The sequence below is a fragment of the Mesocricetus auratus genome, unplaced genomic scaffold (genome assembly GCF_017639785.1).
Source record: "Mesocricetus auratus isolate SY011 unplaced genomic scaffold, BCM_Maur_2.0 Super-Scaffold_100022, whole genome shotgun sequence".
NCBI classification, from domain to species: Eukaryota; Metazoa; Chordata; class Mammalia; order Rodentia; family Cricetidae; genus Mesocricetus; species Mesocricetus auratus.
The window spans coordinates 8,805,912-8,822,071 of NW_024429203.1; the positions used below are offsets into that span (position 1 = coordinate 8,805,912).

The window sequence follows — 16,160 nt, forward strand, 5'->3', positions numbered from 1 at the left end:
AAATAGCAGCATCCTGACTCACAATGGTCACTTTTGTGGGGTATTGGTACACTGTGAGCAGTTGCATTGCTGTGATTGGTGTAATAAAAAGCTAACCAGCTAACAGCGAGGCAGGAGGCATATACGGACCTTCCAGACAGAGAAAGAGGAAGTAGGAGGAGATAATCGATGCACGAGAGATGCAGAACTAGTGGGACACACAGAATGAAACAGAGGTAAAAGGCACATGGTAGAAAGTGGATTAATAAAAATGTGGGTTAATTTAAGTTATAAGAGCTAGTTAAAAATAAGCCTAGGCTATAGGCTGAGCTGTAATAATTAATAATAAATCTCACTGTTTTCATTTGGGAGCAGGATGGTGGGACAGAGAAAGATTCATTAAAGGTCACTCTACACTGGCAAAATCTTGAATCCTGCAGAGTGCATGCCTTCAGCTTGAAATGTCCTCTCACAGGTGGGATTAGAAGGACCAGAAAGTCTTGCCTCAACCTGACTGAGCTTTTAATCTTTGATTTTATTGGTTTTCAGAGGCAGCAAAGTCCAACAAGATGTGTAAGAAGTCGATCTGGCACTCCACGGAACCCTTGTGTGTGTACTATTGAATTTGTCAAAAATCCAAGCACTGATGGGTCTTCTTGAGTTTTGTAGTGACTCTGTGAGGCTGACAGTATATTGTGCCTCATTTCACATTGGGGGAAACTGAGACTTAGAAACATAAGATCTGTTTTCAAAGTCAACAATGCCTTGCTCTCTGCCTTCCGTATGGTCATCAACACATAAGGAAGTTCCAGCCTGTGACTGGAAAGGTGATGTGGGCTGTGAGTTAGGAAAGCATCTCATGTCACTTCCGGAAAAGGCAGATGGGTCCATCGACAGGAACAGAATGATCCAATTTATATTTTTCCTAAAAGCGCCAGAAAGACCTTTCTTCCTAGTGAGGAATTGCTAGAACCTAAATCGAAGGAAATACACGCAGCAGCTTGCCCCAGACCTTTGGGCACTAGCTGAGCCAGATGCTTTTCATCTTGTTGGGCAAACCCAAAGGCCAAGAGAACAGGAATCAAAGCACAGCACCATACTGAAGTGGGCAGTCTAATAAGAAAACCTCTCATAGTAACTGAAGAGCGCAGGATGCTACAGTCCTGGATGACAGGAAGCATCAAGATGAACATCCCTTTCAAGAAATTGTCATATAGTTTGGATGACCTGGGCTGGAAAGGAAAGGAGAAGGCATAATTTAGTTTGAAGTGGTTCTAAATGGCAACCCTCCCAGGCAACCCACAGAAACAAATACAATTCTATTGAAGGAAAGGCTATTACTTTCATCAGAGTGGTCAAATTTATTTATTTTTAATACAATGATCTTCACAAAGTAAAGAAAACATAGTCCCATAAAAATCTTGATGCCAAGAGCAAGTAAAGCAAGCTACACATGTTCACTAAAGGAGGTGTGAGACAGAATAGACATGAGCATTCACTGTTTTCAAAAAATAAATGAAGGACTTGAAAACCTTAATGGAAAAAATACAAAGACTAGCATGTTGGCAGAAACAGTGAAAATAGAATGTCTAGAACTAAACACATACATGTTATTATTGCTTAAGCTTATTGCTGTTGTATATGGGTGCATGGGCATGTGCATGCCATGGTTCACATAGGTCAAGATGACAGAGGCATGGAATCACTTTTCTCCTCCCTTTAATTAGCGTGGGTTCAAGATCACCAGCTAGGGTTTATATGTTGCATGCATTACCCACCCAGTCATCTCTTTAGCACCCCTAATGTTAAATAAAAGTAAATATGTATAATATGTTTAAATGAAATATTAGAAAAGGACATAATTTATATGAATATGTACCACATTAATGTGAATTAACATGTAGTTAAAATACATATCAGTGGGAAGGTTTAAGGGAAGATAACACAACTCTAGACAGATCAGTTAGCTGAGAGATGAGTTAGGCAAATATATCAAGCAGAATAAAGCAACAAAGAGATGCAGGATGCAGATTTATAAGGGTAAGAAGCACGGAAGTGGTAAGTCTATTCCTTACTTAGTAAGCAGCCCCAAAGGAGAGCAGAAAGGAAGAAGGATCAGGAGACAATATCGTAAGAGATCAAAGCTCAGAATTTCCCAGGAGCAATAAAATAATCAATCTATGGATTTAAGAACACTATGTATAACTCGGCATTGCATAGTACACATATATACATACATATATTTATACATACATTTATATGTACATTCATACCTACACATAGTTCATAAAGCCAAAACCAGAGGGAAAAAATCTAGGAAGCATCATGTATACCTACACATAGTTCATAAAGCCAACACCAGAGGAAAAGAATCTAGGAAGCATCATGTGTGATGGTCTGTGTGTGTGTGTGTGTGTGTGTGTGTGTGTGTAAGTAACTTTAGTGAAAGTCAGCTTCAAATTGACAGCTACTTCATCAGCAACAGAAAGAATAGTCAGGAGACCCATTCTAAGCTGGAAGAGAGAACTTAAAACTGAACCTCCTATAGCCAAGAAAAAGGTCTTTCAGAACTGAGGCAAAATGTGGCATTTTCATTAAGTGACACTGGAGAAAACATGCTACCAGCAGGGGTCCAGCAAAGGAACACCTGCAGAAGGAATTTTGTGAGGCGGAAAATAATATCAGCCGGAAAGTCTAAGGATGTTCAGAGAGAAATGAAGACCTAGGAATGTGGTGATGAGTATGTGCAAAATGATACTGGGAGATGTGTAGCCAGCAATGGCAATGATCTTGACATTGAGACTGATTAGGGTGACACACCCTGTACACCAGTCTGTTTGGCCCTGTCTGCAGTCTCCACCGGCATCGCTTAATGGCTGCATGTCACTTTCAGGAGTAAATCCTGCACTTGGCTCTGCAGTTTTTCTCTTGTACCATGGGCTTATATGGTTTCAGGGACTGCTTTGAACATTCACAAGGAGGGAGAGATCCAAAGGGGACTACTGGGTAGGCCTGAAAATTGAAACCAGCTCTCCCAAACATGGCATCTGCCTGTGATCCTTTTGTATTGCACAACCAAGGCTGCCCTAGAGCCAAGTAAAGTCGAGAGTGTACTTTATGTGAATGTCCACCCCAGCAGAAATTGTCTCCCCAGGAGCCTCTTCTTCAGCTAGCAGAAGGGTGTACACACACACACACACACACACACACACACACACACACACACACACACACACACACAGCTGCATTGATAAAAAGAGAGTGTGCAGGAATTTCCAGCATAGAGGTCAAAAGACAGTGCCCTAGACAGATGCTGAACCTATGGGGAAGCTGCTGAACCTATGGGGAAGGTTGTAAAGCTACAGAAAATGTCTCCTCCGTTCTGATTCCTAAAACGGATGCCATTCTCCTGGGGAAGGAGGAGCCTGGCCACCACCCTCTCCTTTGCATCAGCTGAAACAGAGATAGTCCTGGATGGTGTGATTGACAGAACTACAAGGAGAAAGCCTGCATAGCAACAGCCATGCTGGAAATCTCCATGCTAGTGGCTGCCAGTACCCTTCCTGGCATCTACACTGCACAGAATTTACTGTATTTACCTGAAATTGCTTGATTTGAACCTGAAACCTGGTGGAGTACTGAGGGCTAGCTGCTTGACTGGTTAGCCATTTGAGAGGTAAGGGCATCTGCAGGCCTGGGCTCTGAGGTCTTTTTGTGTAATTGCCTTCTGAAGAAAAAGCAGCCAAACTTGTGATTTTCATGGCAGTTGAGAAGAGAACTGGGATCCTTGGCTAGAATAGGGGCAGACTGGCCTACCCTCCCTGTTGAAAGCAAGAGAAGCAGTGTCCCTGCCCAGGCGGCCTCCTGCTGCTCACATGAAAGGCCATTTTAAATAACAGTCATGTATTAAAGCAAGGGGAAAGAAAGGAAGAAAAAAATAAAAACCTCAAGGGCTATAGCACTGCCACAGTTTTAAATTATAGTGTAGGAGGATAAAAATAAAAGAGAGAGAGAGGAAGACAGAGCAAGGGAAAAAAATGCCATTGTTTTATGAAGCAGATGGGAAAGTTCAGGGGATCAGAAAAAGACTATTATTATCTCAACTCTACAGTGACAAGCCAGCAGAAGGATGCACCGTTTTCTCCCATCTCTCCCTGAGAATGGGACACTAGCAGAATTTATTTTGAATGCAGCTTAAGGGCAGGGGTTCTAAGCAGCCAGGGTAGAATGAAAGATCCAGTGGCATGTGTATTTTAAGAGCACCTTCCCTGCATCACTCCATTTCCCCCACCCCTGTGTTTAGATGCTTTGGGCTGTGACCACAGAGGGCCATGTTGTGCCTCCCCTAGGGTCTGGACAGAGAGGGAAAGGGGCCCAGAGAATTCCAAGGTTTAAGCACTAGAAGTAACCGTTTCCTGGGGATTAATGTTTCTAAATTCAAGGGTAAGGGGACACAGGTTACCAAAGCTTAATGAGGTGGCAAGTGTCTGCTGAATTTTCACGTCCAGTAATTTGAAGGATCAGATATTAGAGAAAGAGTAAGGGATTACAGTAACGCACCTCAGCAGGCATAGGTGCTGTCAGCCAAGCATGATGGTCACATGTTTGATTCCCGGGACACAAATGACAGAAAGAGAGAGCAGACTGACAAGTTGTTTTCTGACCCAGACACAAGCACTGTACAACACATGTACCTGCACATATACACACGGTAGATAAATAAGTGAATGAATGAATAAGAAGAGAAAGGGGTTGTGAAGGGGAGAGATCCAGAAGGAAAGAGTGGGAAGAATGTTCCAGAAATGTGCAGAGGGTAAAACTTTTAAACCTGTAATTACAAGGCACTTATTTTTAAATTCAGGACACTCCATAGCCCACAGCTCTGGGAGGCTTCTGCCGTATTTGCTCCCCTGAATCTTTCCATTGGCATCTCCAGAAACTCTTAGCAGGAAACTTGAAGCTGCCCATCATTGCATCAATTTCAGGATTCATCTATTCATGCAATAAACATTTATTTAAGAGGAGAAACATCCACTGAAGACTTGGGAGCCCACATTTACAGAGTCCTAAGTGTTCTGTGTTGCCCATTTCTCTCTGCTGACTTTTTACCAACTCCTTCTAAGGAAATCATCCCCATTTTAGAGATGACAAAAGCAAGACAAAGTTTGGTTTTAGGCTTCACGAAGATCCTCAAAGCAACTCAGTGGCTCTGGAATTCAAATCGGTCCAGCTGGCCATGTGTGTCCTGGATGGACATGTGTCCATGAGAAGTTCCCAGAGACCTAAGGAGGAGGACATGTGCTTTGAAACCTGCAAATGTGTTCTAGCAAAGCTTCTCAAAGATAGAAGCACTTGACTGTATCCATTTGGTGGGGTGAGAGGTTGATAGCAGCCTGAGGTTTCAGAAGTGTGGGAAGCTGGCGTGTTGGTTTGCTTGAGATGTCCCTAAGAGCCTCAGATTTTGAATACTTGGTCCCTTATTGGTGGCTACTGGGGAATCATTAAGAGGTATGGGCTTCCTGGAAAAAGTATGTCACTGGAAGCAATTTTGAAGTAACAAAGGATTCTCATTCCTTGTGAGCTCTTTCTCTGCCTCCCGCTTGCACTGAGAGATGCAACTCTGAGCTGGTCCTGCTACTATGTCTTAGTCACTATACCGTTATGGACTTTAACCCTCTGGAACCGTATGCCCAATTAAATGCTTTCTTTTATGAGTTGCGTTGGTCATGGACTTTTAATCACAGTAATAAAGATACAAGTAGAGTGGCTTCTTAGCAGAGGGAAGAACATGCGGGAGGGCATGAATGTGTGGGGCAAAAGCAGAGAAAAAAGTTTGAGGCTAGGTAGATCATCAGGGAAAATGAAGGGGCTCCTGTGTGCCCTGTGAGAGCGTAGGCTTGGTCGCCAAGAACCTACTGGTAACTGAAGTGAGCAGGGATGCAAATGATACGAGGAAAGACAAACTAAAATGGAACAATCCAGCATCCTGGAGCATCACGGATGCTCACATTTAGGATGGGAATCTTTGACTACCTTGTCATCTAGACCCAGCTTGTTTTTGACCTTCTGTCACCCTACTCCCTCCACTCTGCAAGTGTATATTTCAGAGTAACAAAACTCTCTTAATACTAACCAAAGCAAAACAAACAGAATCCATAAATATGAAGTTGTCTATCAGCAGCAGTGAATGGCGTACAAGGCTCCAATTCTGAAAAGGGGTGTTTCCTCCTGTCTCCACCAAGGCTTCAGCCTTGGGAACTCGGAGCAGACTCTTAACCATTTGCTTCACTGTGTCTCTTGAACACGAGGAGGGAAATTCCTTTGGCTATCCCACTGGGCTAATGTGAACTTCCACTGCAAACAGCCAAAGGCTTCTCATAGGCTCAACTTTATCTACGGTACTCAAACACATGCATACATTCCTGGGGCTGGAAAATTTCTCAGCGGGTTGGGGGTTGATCTGGCTGACTTAGCACTTTAGTTATAAGAAAACACAATTGGTGTTTCTAAGGAATCTTGGGAAGGGCCCGACTACCTTCCCTCACATTTTTAACAGCTTATAGGTGGTTGTGTACCTGGGGCACTGAGAGTTCTCTTGTCCTGCTCCTTCCGATCTGCCTTACACCTCTCCTGTCTGATGTACAATTTATACTAATCCTTCCAGGTCAGGGAGTGAGGGCACCTGGACCCAGGGAGGATTTGGGAGGAAAGGGCCCAGTGAGGCCCAGAATCCTTGCTGTGTTCTGTCTTTTACTGCTTTGGCTCACCCAGGGTGCTCCCGTCACTCCAGGGAGCACTAAGGGGTCTTGGCTGTGAAATGGACAAAATTTGACAAATTCCAAGACAGAAGAGATCAAGGATTTGGTGAGACGAGCTAGTGTCCTGCTGAGCACAGGCAGTGAGTTGGCACTGTCAGGTGAAGGCCCATGGGGAGCTGCAACAGCAAACAGCATTTGTTCTTTGGACAGAATCCCAGTGGCACTTCAGTCCTGCGGGAGGCCTGGAGGACATCCCGCAGGAACCGCCCCAGCTCTTTCTGCCCCCAGTTTGCCCGTGTCACAGCACCACACTCACTCACCTCATCATGCTATTGATGTGTCTAAGAAGGTCCTGTGCATAGAATGCTTCTCCCACTTTTCTGGATGCTGGCAAGCTTGTGTTGTCCTGGGCAGATGCTCTTCTTTGAAAGCACCCCCCACACACACACACTTCACCACTATCCAGGCATTCTGCTTCTCTGCACTTGAATATCTGCTTGCCTTTCCCCTCTTGTACAAGTACCTCCCATTGGCCCATAGTGCCCTGCTCTGGTATTCCTGCTTGCTTTGCAGCCCTTGCCACATGCTTCCTCTCCTCCTCAATAGCTCCTGGAGGTGGACACCAACCACAGCCTTCCAGTTCTAGAGCTTCTCGGTAAATATTGCACCCATACTCCAGAACACCTCTGTGCCTGCCAGGTCTGGGAGGGTCCATGAGCTTTTTTTTACCTAATCCAGCAGCCATTGCTTCAGTGCACTTAATATTCACGACAGATAGAACATTTCACGGCGAATTGGATGCACATTCAACTGGAAATGAAAATTTTATGACTGTTCTCACTCGGAGCCACAGATTACACCAGCTGAGAAAACACGGGCACAAACGTACAACCTGTGAACTGTAAAGTATATTAATAATGAAACCACAGCCTGGGAAATGAAGCCTTTATTCTGTTTATATTCTGCTCCATTAATAGAAGGCACTTCAGCTAGCTCCGCCCCATTAGCCAGCAATCTGTGCAGTGAGCAAGCTTGACTAGGAGACTTAGGGCTGGGGCTACTGGGGGCAACTGCTTAGCCAACGACACAACACTAGTTGCAGGACTCCAAGTGGGCACCAGATTTCTCCAAGTGGAAGCCAGGGATCTGTGCACCCAGAGTGTACTTAGACTTTCATACACATATAGGTTTGCATGGTTCTAATCAAAGAACTCTTCAACAGCGAAGTTGAAAATAGAAAGAGAAGAGACTGTCACTACTCCATGCAGAAACTGAAACTGATCACCAAGGAGCAGCAACACATATTCAAGTACTGAGAAGTTCTTTGTGTTTTTTTTCAAGACAGGGTTTCTCTGTGGCTTTGGAGGCTATCCTGGAACTAGCTCTTGTAGACCAGGCTGGTCTCGAACTCACATTTATCTGTCTGCCTCTACCTCTCCAGTGCTGGGATTAAAGGCGTGTGTCACCACTGAGAAGTTCTTAAAGTGAGATATTGCATTGACACCCCCAAGTCACCCAAGGTACACATTAACTATATAGATTTCCATACCCCATTGCAGATTGTAGAAATAATTAATCAACTTATTGCATTATTTGACTACACCAGAGAAATATGGTTCCACCTTTATCAAACTTTAGATGCTATAATGACATCACTCTTCCAGGTGAACACAGCCCCCCTCCACCTCCCAGCTATCCGAACAGCAATAAAAGCCTACAGGCAGAAGCGTAGCACCTAAATTATTCCAGACAGGGTTTATACTGCCTGAAACCTGGAACTAGGCAATGCATACATATGCAGGGCCTGGGTAACCAAGTGACTCAGCATTGCTTTTGCCTCAGCGTCTGATCACAGATTGGGCAGCTACTTTGGGGATTGCTGGCTGTAGGTGTATCCAAGAGCCCTGAGCTCAGCAAGGAAGAGGACCAATCTCACTCCCTGTCAGCTCAGGCCTGGCATGATTTACAGATCTGCAGTGTAATTAGTGACAAATGGAAAGAAGTCAAGGATGTGATCAGCCTGCCATGGGAGTGCATAAGATGGGCTGGCAGATGGTAGAGACAAAATCGAACCTGGAGATTCCTAGTGCAGGAGGATCTGAACTCTTGCTGTGCATCTGCCTCTGATATGGTCCTGGAAAGGCACCGGGCACACAGCAGCACCGAGGGGGTCTATGTATACCCAAGCCCCCGTGTAACTTTCCTCTGACTACTGGCAATAGTGATTTCCATTCTCCTGATCCCTCAGCCTTCTTGGCTCCATCAGTGGTCCAGGACTGGGCAAAATGCAGGGCAGATGGTCAGTCATGGGCTGTGACCAACACACTGCCCTCAGGGGATGAGATACTTTGAAAGGATATCTCACTCTGCTGTCTGCTTAGACTACAGGAAGCCAGTGAAAGGAACGATGTAATCCAGGGCCTATGCTGGCATTTCAGTCAGCAGTGCAGTGGCAGTGGTCCTATATGATTATGATGGAGATGATAATTCCCATCACCTAGTGACCTCATAGCCCTCACACTATCTTAAGAGAACACGCACTCATATATTGGTGGTGATGCTCACATAAAAAACATTGAACTATAGTAAAAAAAGCTATTTGTACAGAATATCATGTGTGGCACTTGATAATGACCATAAAGCTTTGCACCACTGCCCTATATATTATCAAAATATACTTTTCACATTGTCTCAGAGTGCTATACTTATATAAAGATTCCTGCAAACACGGTGCCACTGTGGTGGCCACAGCTTCTGGGAGCTCCTGCTACCCACATCTCTTATTTACATTGAGGTCATATAGAATGATTGGCTTAGACCATCTAGTTTTCATAAATACCTCTAGGGCATTCAAAGAGTGACAGTTCAGGTCTCAGATTCCACCCTGGGATTAAGCAGCTTGCCATTGTATCCACTCCTCTCTCCAGACCTGGGTACCATGGTCGCCTAGGGCCATGAAATTCTCCTCACTTCCACAACTCCTCTGGGAGACTAGTCACGGGACGACATACTAAAGAAAAGGTAGTTGCTGCAGAGTGATTATTTGAGTTGAGTCAGGCCAGTCACACACATTTTGAGATGCACTCACTGGCACACACTGAGTAATGACAACCATGGCACACCTCTAGCGATGCCACCTACCTTACAGATTGGATAAATGTTTTGACTGACAGTCATCTTGTTTTTGAACCACATGGGTTTTAATTCTCTTTATTTTTGTACATAAATTCTCAGACAATCCAAGATCTACTGACTTCTTATCAGGCTCATTGAGAAAGTCCTCCTCTTCTGTTCCTTTGCATATGGAGAAATGGGAACACAGAGAATGGAAGTGATGTGTCCATCCAAATTAGGAGCTACTGCAACTAGACACAGAGTAAGCAGCTAGACAATTGTACTAAGAACCCTGAAGCTGCTTCTGAAAATTTCAGGGCACAGATATTTTTTTCTTTTCTAGAATCAGACTTTATGTCTGCAGTCCCAATGCTGAAAGGCATCCTTTGTATGAAATGTTCCACCAGCTATCATACCTGCAACTGGTGTGCAAAATGTCACCATTTATGCAGAATACATCATGGGAGCCAGTAGGAGCTGGAACCTGATTCTCCGTAGCTGCAGCAACCTGATGTTGACAGAATGGGGACGCATTTCCAAGCTCAAAATTCTATAATAATACCTCAAGGGAGTCATTGGCAAAGTTTGGCCAAAGTATAATTAGTTTGTGCAGCTATTAGAGGCTGATAAAAGGTTTTAATTTGTGGAGTGATCTCACCAATCTCACAGATTCTGTAACTGCTTTTGCATTTTTTAAAACCGAGTGACTACTCAGGCTGAAGGCCACAGTCAACGCCAACACAGGAGGAGCCAGGATACTGGCATCTGAGGGAAGAAAAAGGGAAAGGGGGTTTCCTGGCTCTTCCCATAATGAGGATGAAGGGAAGAAATGCACGTGAGATGCACAAGCGATAGCCTTTTCATCCCTATTATTTTCATTCTCTTGCGTGCACTCTGCTCTCCTTTGTGTTAAGCAGAGCCGTTTGGAAAGGCAGCATTTGTCTTTACAAATTGCAAAGTGTGGAGAATGTACCCAGGACAATCCTTTATTTCCAGGGAAGTCAAAAGGAGTCATTGGGTTCTATGTGTTTTAATTGTTAAGATGCAGTTCCCTCCAGGAGTGCTTGCAGGAGGGCAATAATGTGAGGAGGGAGGTTCCACCTGCAGAGGGTGTCAAGGACAGGATGGAGACAAATGGTTGATTTGGGGCTAAGAACAAAGATGCCTGCTGATGGGCCTGACTTCTGCCATTTAGCTGAGAGACAAACAAACATGATAAAAGTAACCAAGGAGATGGTATCAAACCACCACGATCTATTGTGCAGCTCCGCGGTGCATTTGTATTGCATCTGATAGCATAATACAGATTTTACCCACTGCAATTTTCCTCTGAGGAGATAGACACCACACACACACACTCACACACACACACACACACACACACACAAACACACATACACACACACAGAGAGAGAGAGAGAGAGAGAGAGAGAGAGAGAGAGCGTCATAACAAAGGCTAGTTTACATTTTCCTCCCAATTGCTGTTTCGTATCAGTGGATTTTACTGTGTCTGGGCAATTGGGTTTGATGAATGTGTTGGAAATCAGGGAGCAAGGCGGGGGTGGTAGCAGTTCATCCAAGCGTGCCAATGGATATAAGGCTTATGTAAAACATATGCAAAGTAACTGTGCATCTTCATGATGGCTCTTAAGTAAGGTCTCAACAGCTGCCATCAATATAGAAGATGTTAAGAGTGGGAAATGACCCATCGGCTTCATTTTAAAGAGATATATGAGAAGGTCTTTGCAAGAGGTGAAGTTACGTGGAGACATCAATTACTAAAAAGGAGGGGCATCTGAGTTCATAACTTCATGTAATTCTGATCGTTTGTCCCTGCTAAACCGTGAAAAAAATCCCATTATTTAATTTGGCTCATGAAACTAGACATCACAGAATTGTATTGCTAGGATGGGAGGGGACTGTGTATTATTACATTTAATCACATTGCCCTGTATCCAACACTTGCTAATTAGTACATAAAAATGGTTTACTGGCATCAGAATACTAGTCACAAGTTTGATTATCAACTAGATACATATTCGAGTGTCAAAAAGGAAACATATTACCTCTAGGTGTAAAAATGAACATAAATGTAAATACGTGAATGTGTACATATTATTTCTTGTTTGGAGTTTCTGTAAGACAAACCTCTCTTCTCTCCAAGATGTGTTTATTTTTACTTTATGTGCATGGGTGTTTTGTCTGCATGCATGACTGGGCATCATATGCATAGAATGCCCACAGAGTCCAGAAGAGGGCACTGGATCTTCTGGAACTGGAGTGCTGTGAGCACTGGGAACTAAATCTGGTCCTGTGCAAGAGTAACAAATGGTGTCAATCGCCAAGTGACCTCTCCAGCTCCATAAGACAAACCTTCTGAGACACTCAAAGAAACACATTTGGATCTCTGACTCCCAGGCTTTCCATTCTGCTTTACATCTTCAGGTCTCATGTGGGTTTTATTGATCGCTTTTCCTGTTTGGAATGTTTTCTTCTCTATCTAATGTCACCTCAATATGACTCAAGTTACTTTGAACAGATTCTTCAGTGTAACCTCCTCCTTTTTGGTTGCTTGAACATACCCAGTGGCAAGCTTTGTTAAAAAAGAAAAAGGCATATTTTCTCTCCACAATGGAGAGTCTCTGGACAACTGCCCGAGGAAGGTAGACAGAGCGTCTCTTCCAAGCTGGGAAACAAACTACACTCTCTGAAACTCAAACGAAACAAAACAAAATGAAAAGCAACATTGGGTTAGAATACTCACAATGGTATCATTCAGTTTTGTCGTTGAGAAATCAAGGAGATGGACTTGAAGTTGGAAGAGACTTCCCACGAAGACTGTTACAATCATCATTTCAAAATTAAATCCAGTTTATACTGTCAGCTTTTTGCTTGACGCTACTCTCCATTTTGCCGATAATTTAAGAAAAATAATTAAAAAATATTCTCTATAATGAAAACTGCCTTGTGGTTGGAGGAAAGAGGCAGCTAGAATATACTCAATTATAGACATACTCACTTTTCCTGCTAAATGATGAAATCCCTAAAGACAGGGACTATGTCTCCTTTATCCTCATTCTTCTATCTACTTTTCTAGCTTCATTTAAACTTATTAGATGTTAAAGAAATGTCTGTGGGTGGATGAACAAATTAATTAGGAAAGGCACAATGTTTCAATCCATATATATAAATACATATATATATACATATGTATATATATGACATGCATAATATATTACTGATAAAGGAGAGTTTGGTAAGTAATATGAATTTAAAATAGTGTTGTCCTTTTAAAAATTATAATTAAATTTATAAACGGAAATCATCATCATTATTCTAGCTCTATAATGAATAAAACATATACAATATATTTCATACATATGTTCTAAGATTGGTTTCAAGGTAGACACGATGGAAAGCTTAGATGGGGGAGATTTGCAGTGAAAGACACTCCAAACTTGCACTCTCTTCCAGTTCCTGCTGCTCCTGGAATTACTCATTAGATCATAAAATCTCTCTTTTCTTTAACTGGTCTTTTCTCTAAAACTCAATGGTAATGTCTGGGAAAAATTGGTGGAAGGGGAAACTGAAACAAACTTTTGGTACTTGGCTTTCAAGAAGGGAGCCTGAAGTTACCCAGGGATTAGTAGTGTTTATTTCATTTCTGAGGCTGTCAGTATTAGAATATTGCTTGAATTTCACAATATTTCAGCTATGTAGAGAGAAAGCAGACAAAAAAGGAAAATATGGGACTCAAAACACTTGTGAGTAGAAAAAAACTAGAATATTCCTTACAGAAGATTAGATGGTATTCCATGTATCCAAGGTTGTATTCTGGATTTCTTGATTTATAATAGAAGCAAAATTTCTTTGGGTGGTTCTCATGAATGAAAATGAGAAGCACGAGTTCATGCTGTGTCTACACTCTCTCGTATATCTAACACACTCTTTTTAAGAAACTTGCCTGCCTAATCCGTTCTAGTATCTGCATGGGAAGTAGCCATCATTGATGAAGAAAAGCAGCATGTTCCTCTTTGTTAGACATGGGCATTGTGGTGTTATTTTGATACACTTCTTTCTCTGAGCATGCTGTTGAACCAGCCAGTGCAGGCAGCTTATTAGAAAACTGCACTCTGTTAAAACAGGCAGTTCTCCTTTGCTCCGGGAGGGAGACAAACAAGATCCATGAAGTACATCACTAGTCTCTCCAGGCAGATGGCCAGAAATACTGACATCCCATTCAAGACACGGTGAACCTGAAGGGACATTTTCACATCATCCAGGTGAATAAGTTCTGGGTAATTTGTTTGCACATTTACATTTGAGAAACAGGATGGACATGTTAAGTGGTACTGTCTGCAGAAAGTTCTTTCATCTTCCATTTGGTCTCCAGGTGTGTTTCCAGCACACTTTCCTAAAGCTACAGGCTTGCAGCCTACACATGTGTGCTCTGCCAATGGAGATGGTTCTGCCTTGTTGGATACTCTCTTGCCTTTTCTTCCCAAAGCTAATCTCATTGTCTACCTGTCTCTTGTCTTTCCTTACCTCTGTGTGTTTGGAAGATGACAGACAGAAAATCTTGGAGTGCTCCTGAGTCTGGAAAGGCAAGGCCCATGAGTCACAGCCAAACAACCTTTCCATCGTCCCAGGAGTTTTGGACCCAAGGTGTAGAAGATAACCATTCTCTAGTCCTGCTTCCTGTGAACTACACAATTCTCTAGCTCTTGCACATACCACTGGGCACTGACTTGCTCTCCATCACTCTTTCCTCTGCCCATCTCTGGGCAACAGGCTCTTCCCTCATTCAGTGTGCACCAAAGGAGTGGGAGGTTCACAGGTTAACAATGATGTAGTAGAGTCTGCTCTAGCCAAATGAATGCTGGCCGCCATGTAGTTTCCCTCATTAAACAATGCCCACCAAGATCCCGTCTGCTGTAAAACAATTGCTCTCTGAAGCCCAGTATTCATCTTCCAGGGTTGCTGGGAGATAATAAATGGGTAATATTCCGGTGGTAATGGTAATGGAGTCACGGCTCAGAGCTAATATTATGGCAAAGTAGTAATTATTTCAACAGTAAACAAGGGGATGGTTGAGCTGCCGACAGAATTCCAGCCTGTTGAAATGGTTCAGTTAATTTGCTTGGAGCCGAGGCCTGGGACTGGCTGTAAGAGCAGGATAAAGTTTCCATCCTTGGCCCTAGTGCTCCGGATCTCCTCCTGGCCTCTGATTTCCTCTGGCTATGTAGCAGCAGAAATCCCCAAGCTTCCTCAGGCCTGACTTCTGATTGATGGGGAGTGGCAGGGATGGTGGCTTCAGGCTACAGCCTGAAGATTCTGTCTGTGTCATTCCCTGCAGATCCTCAAATGGGGACTAAGTGGGCCTTTGTGAAGAAGTAAGAATGCTAACACATGGACTAGAAAATTGAAGTTTTTCAAGATAGGCTTCTCCAAAAAAAATTGCTTCCATTTATGTATAATCTGTGGTCAGTGGCTGACAGTAATGAGCTAGTTGTCAGGAAAATGCTTTGGCCATTTGTGATTCTGGAGGTTGTGTGAACGCTAATAAAAATTTGGGCCTCAGCAAAAGTTCCTAAGATTTAGAAGGAAAATGATGACAAGACTTGATCGAACAATGGGGATTGCGAGGGTTCCCTTATGATCATGACCTTTCATCTCCCCATGTCATTGGCCAAGGAAGGTGTACCCCATGGCAAATAGGAAATATCTACAGGAATGTCTTGCCACTTCTTTATATGATATGCCTGTTCCCAGTCATTTGTTGCTCTCCATCACCTCTCTCTCCATCATCAAAGACAGTCCATAGTTCACAGAAGGGAGGTGAGACTGCCGGGAATGGAAATGGTCTCAAAAAGTGCACATTTTTAAAACACAGTTCAAAGTCCCACAGTGACTTGATTATTGAGAATGCTTTTATTGCTCTGTCCATAGCCTACTTTATTCAAAACTATATGTCTCCCCCCATTATTTTGTCACAATAACCATGGTAATAAGCATCACTGTTATTAATTAAATGCTCCTTTATGCCTGTAACTGACAAAGAGTAATTATGCAGTACAACTGTTAAAGATATATGCTGCTCCCAGTTGACAAATGAATAAAAAGGAAGGCAAACACTAAGTTGTAAGCTCTGTACATGGGGTGGTTTGACTCCACAGATCTTTCCAAAGTGCCTTTCTTCTAAATAGAATCAGTTCCTATAGACACCATAAGGGAGACAGAAAAATAGCTACAAATTATTATTATGAGATGCTGACTTCGGTGTCCTTATCTGTAGAATGGAGATTATAA

General features: G+C 43.0%; 1 protein-coding gene across 5 annotated transcripts in view; it reads right to left on the reverse strand.

Annotated features, from left to right (window-relative positions):
• The window catches only part of Ntm (neurotrimin), a 969,232-nt gene that overhangs the window by 80,290 nt on the left and 872,782 nt on the right, over window positions 1-16,160 (reverse strand). The gene's annotated exons all lie outside the window — the stretch shown is intronic.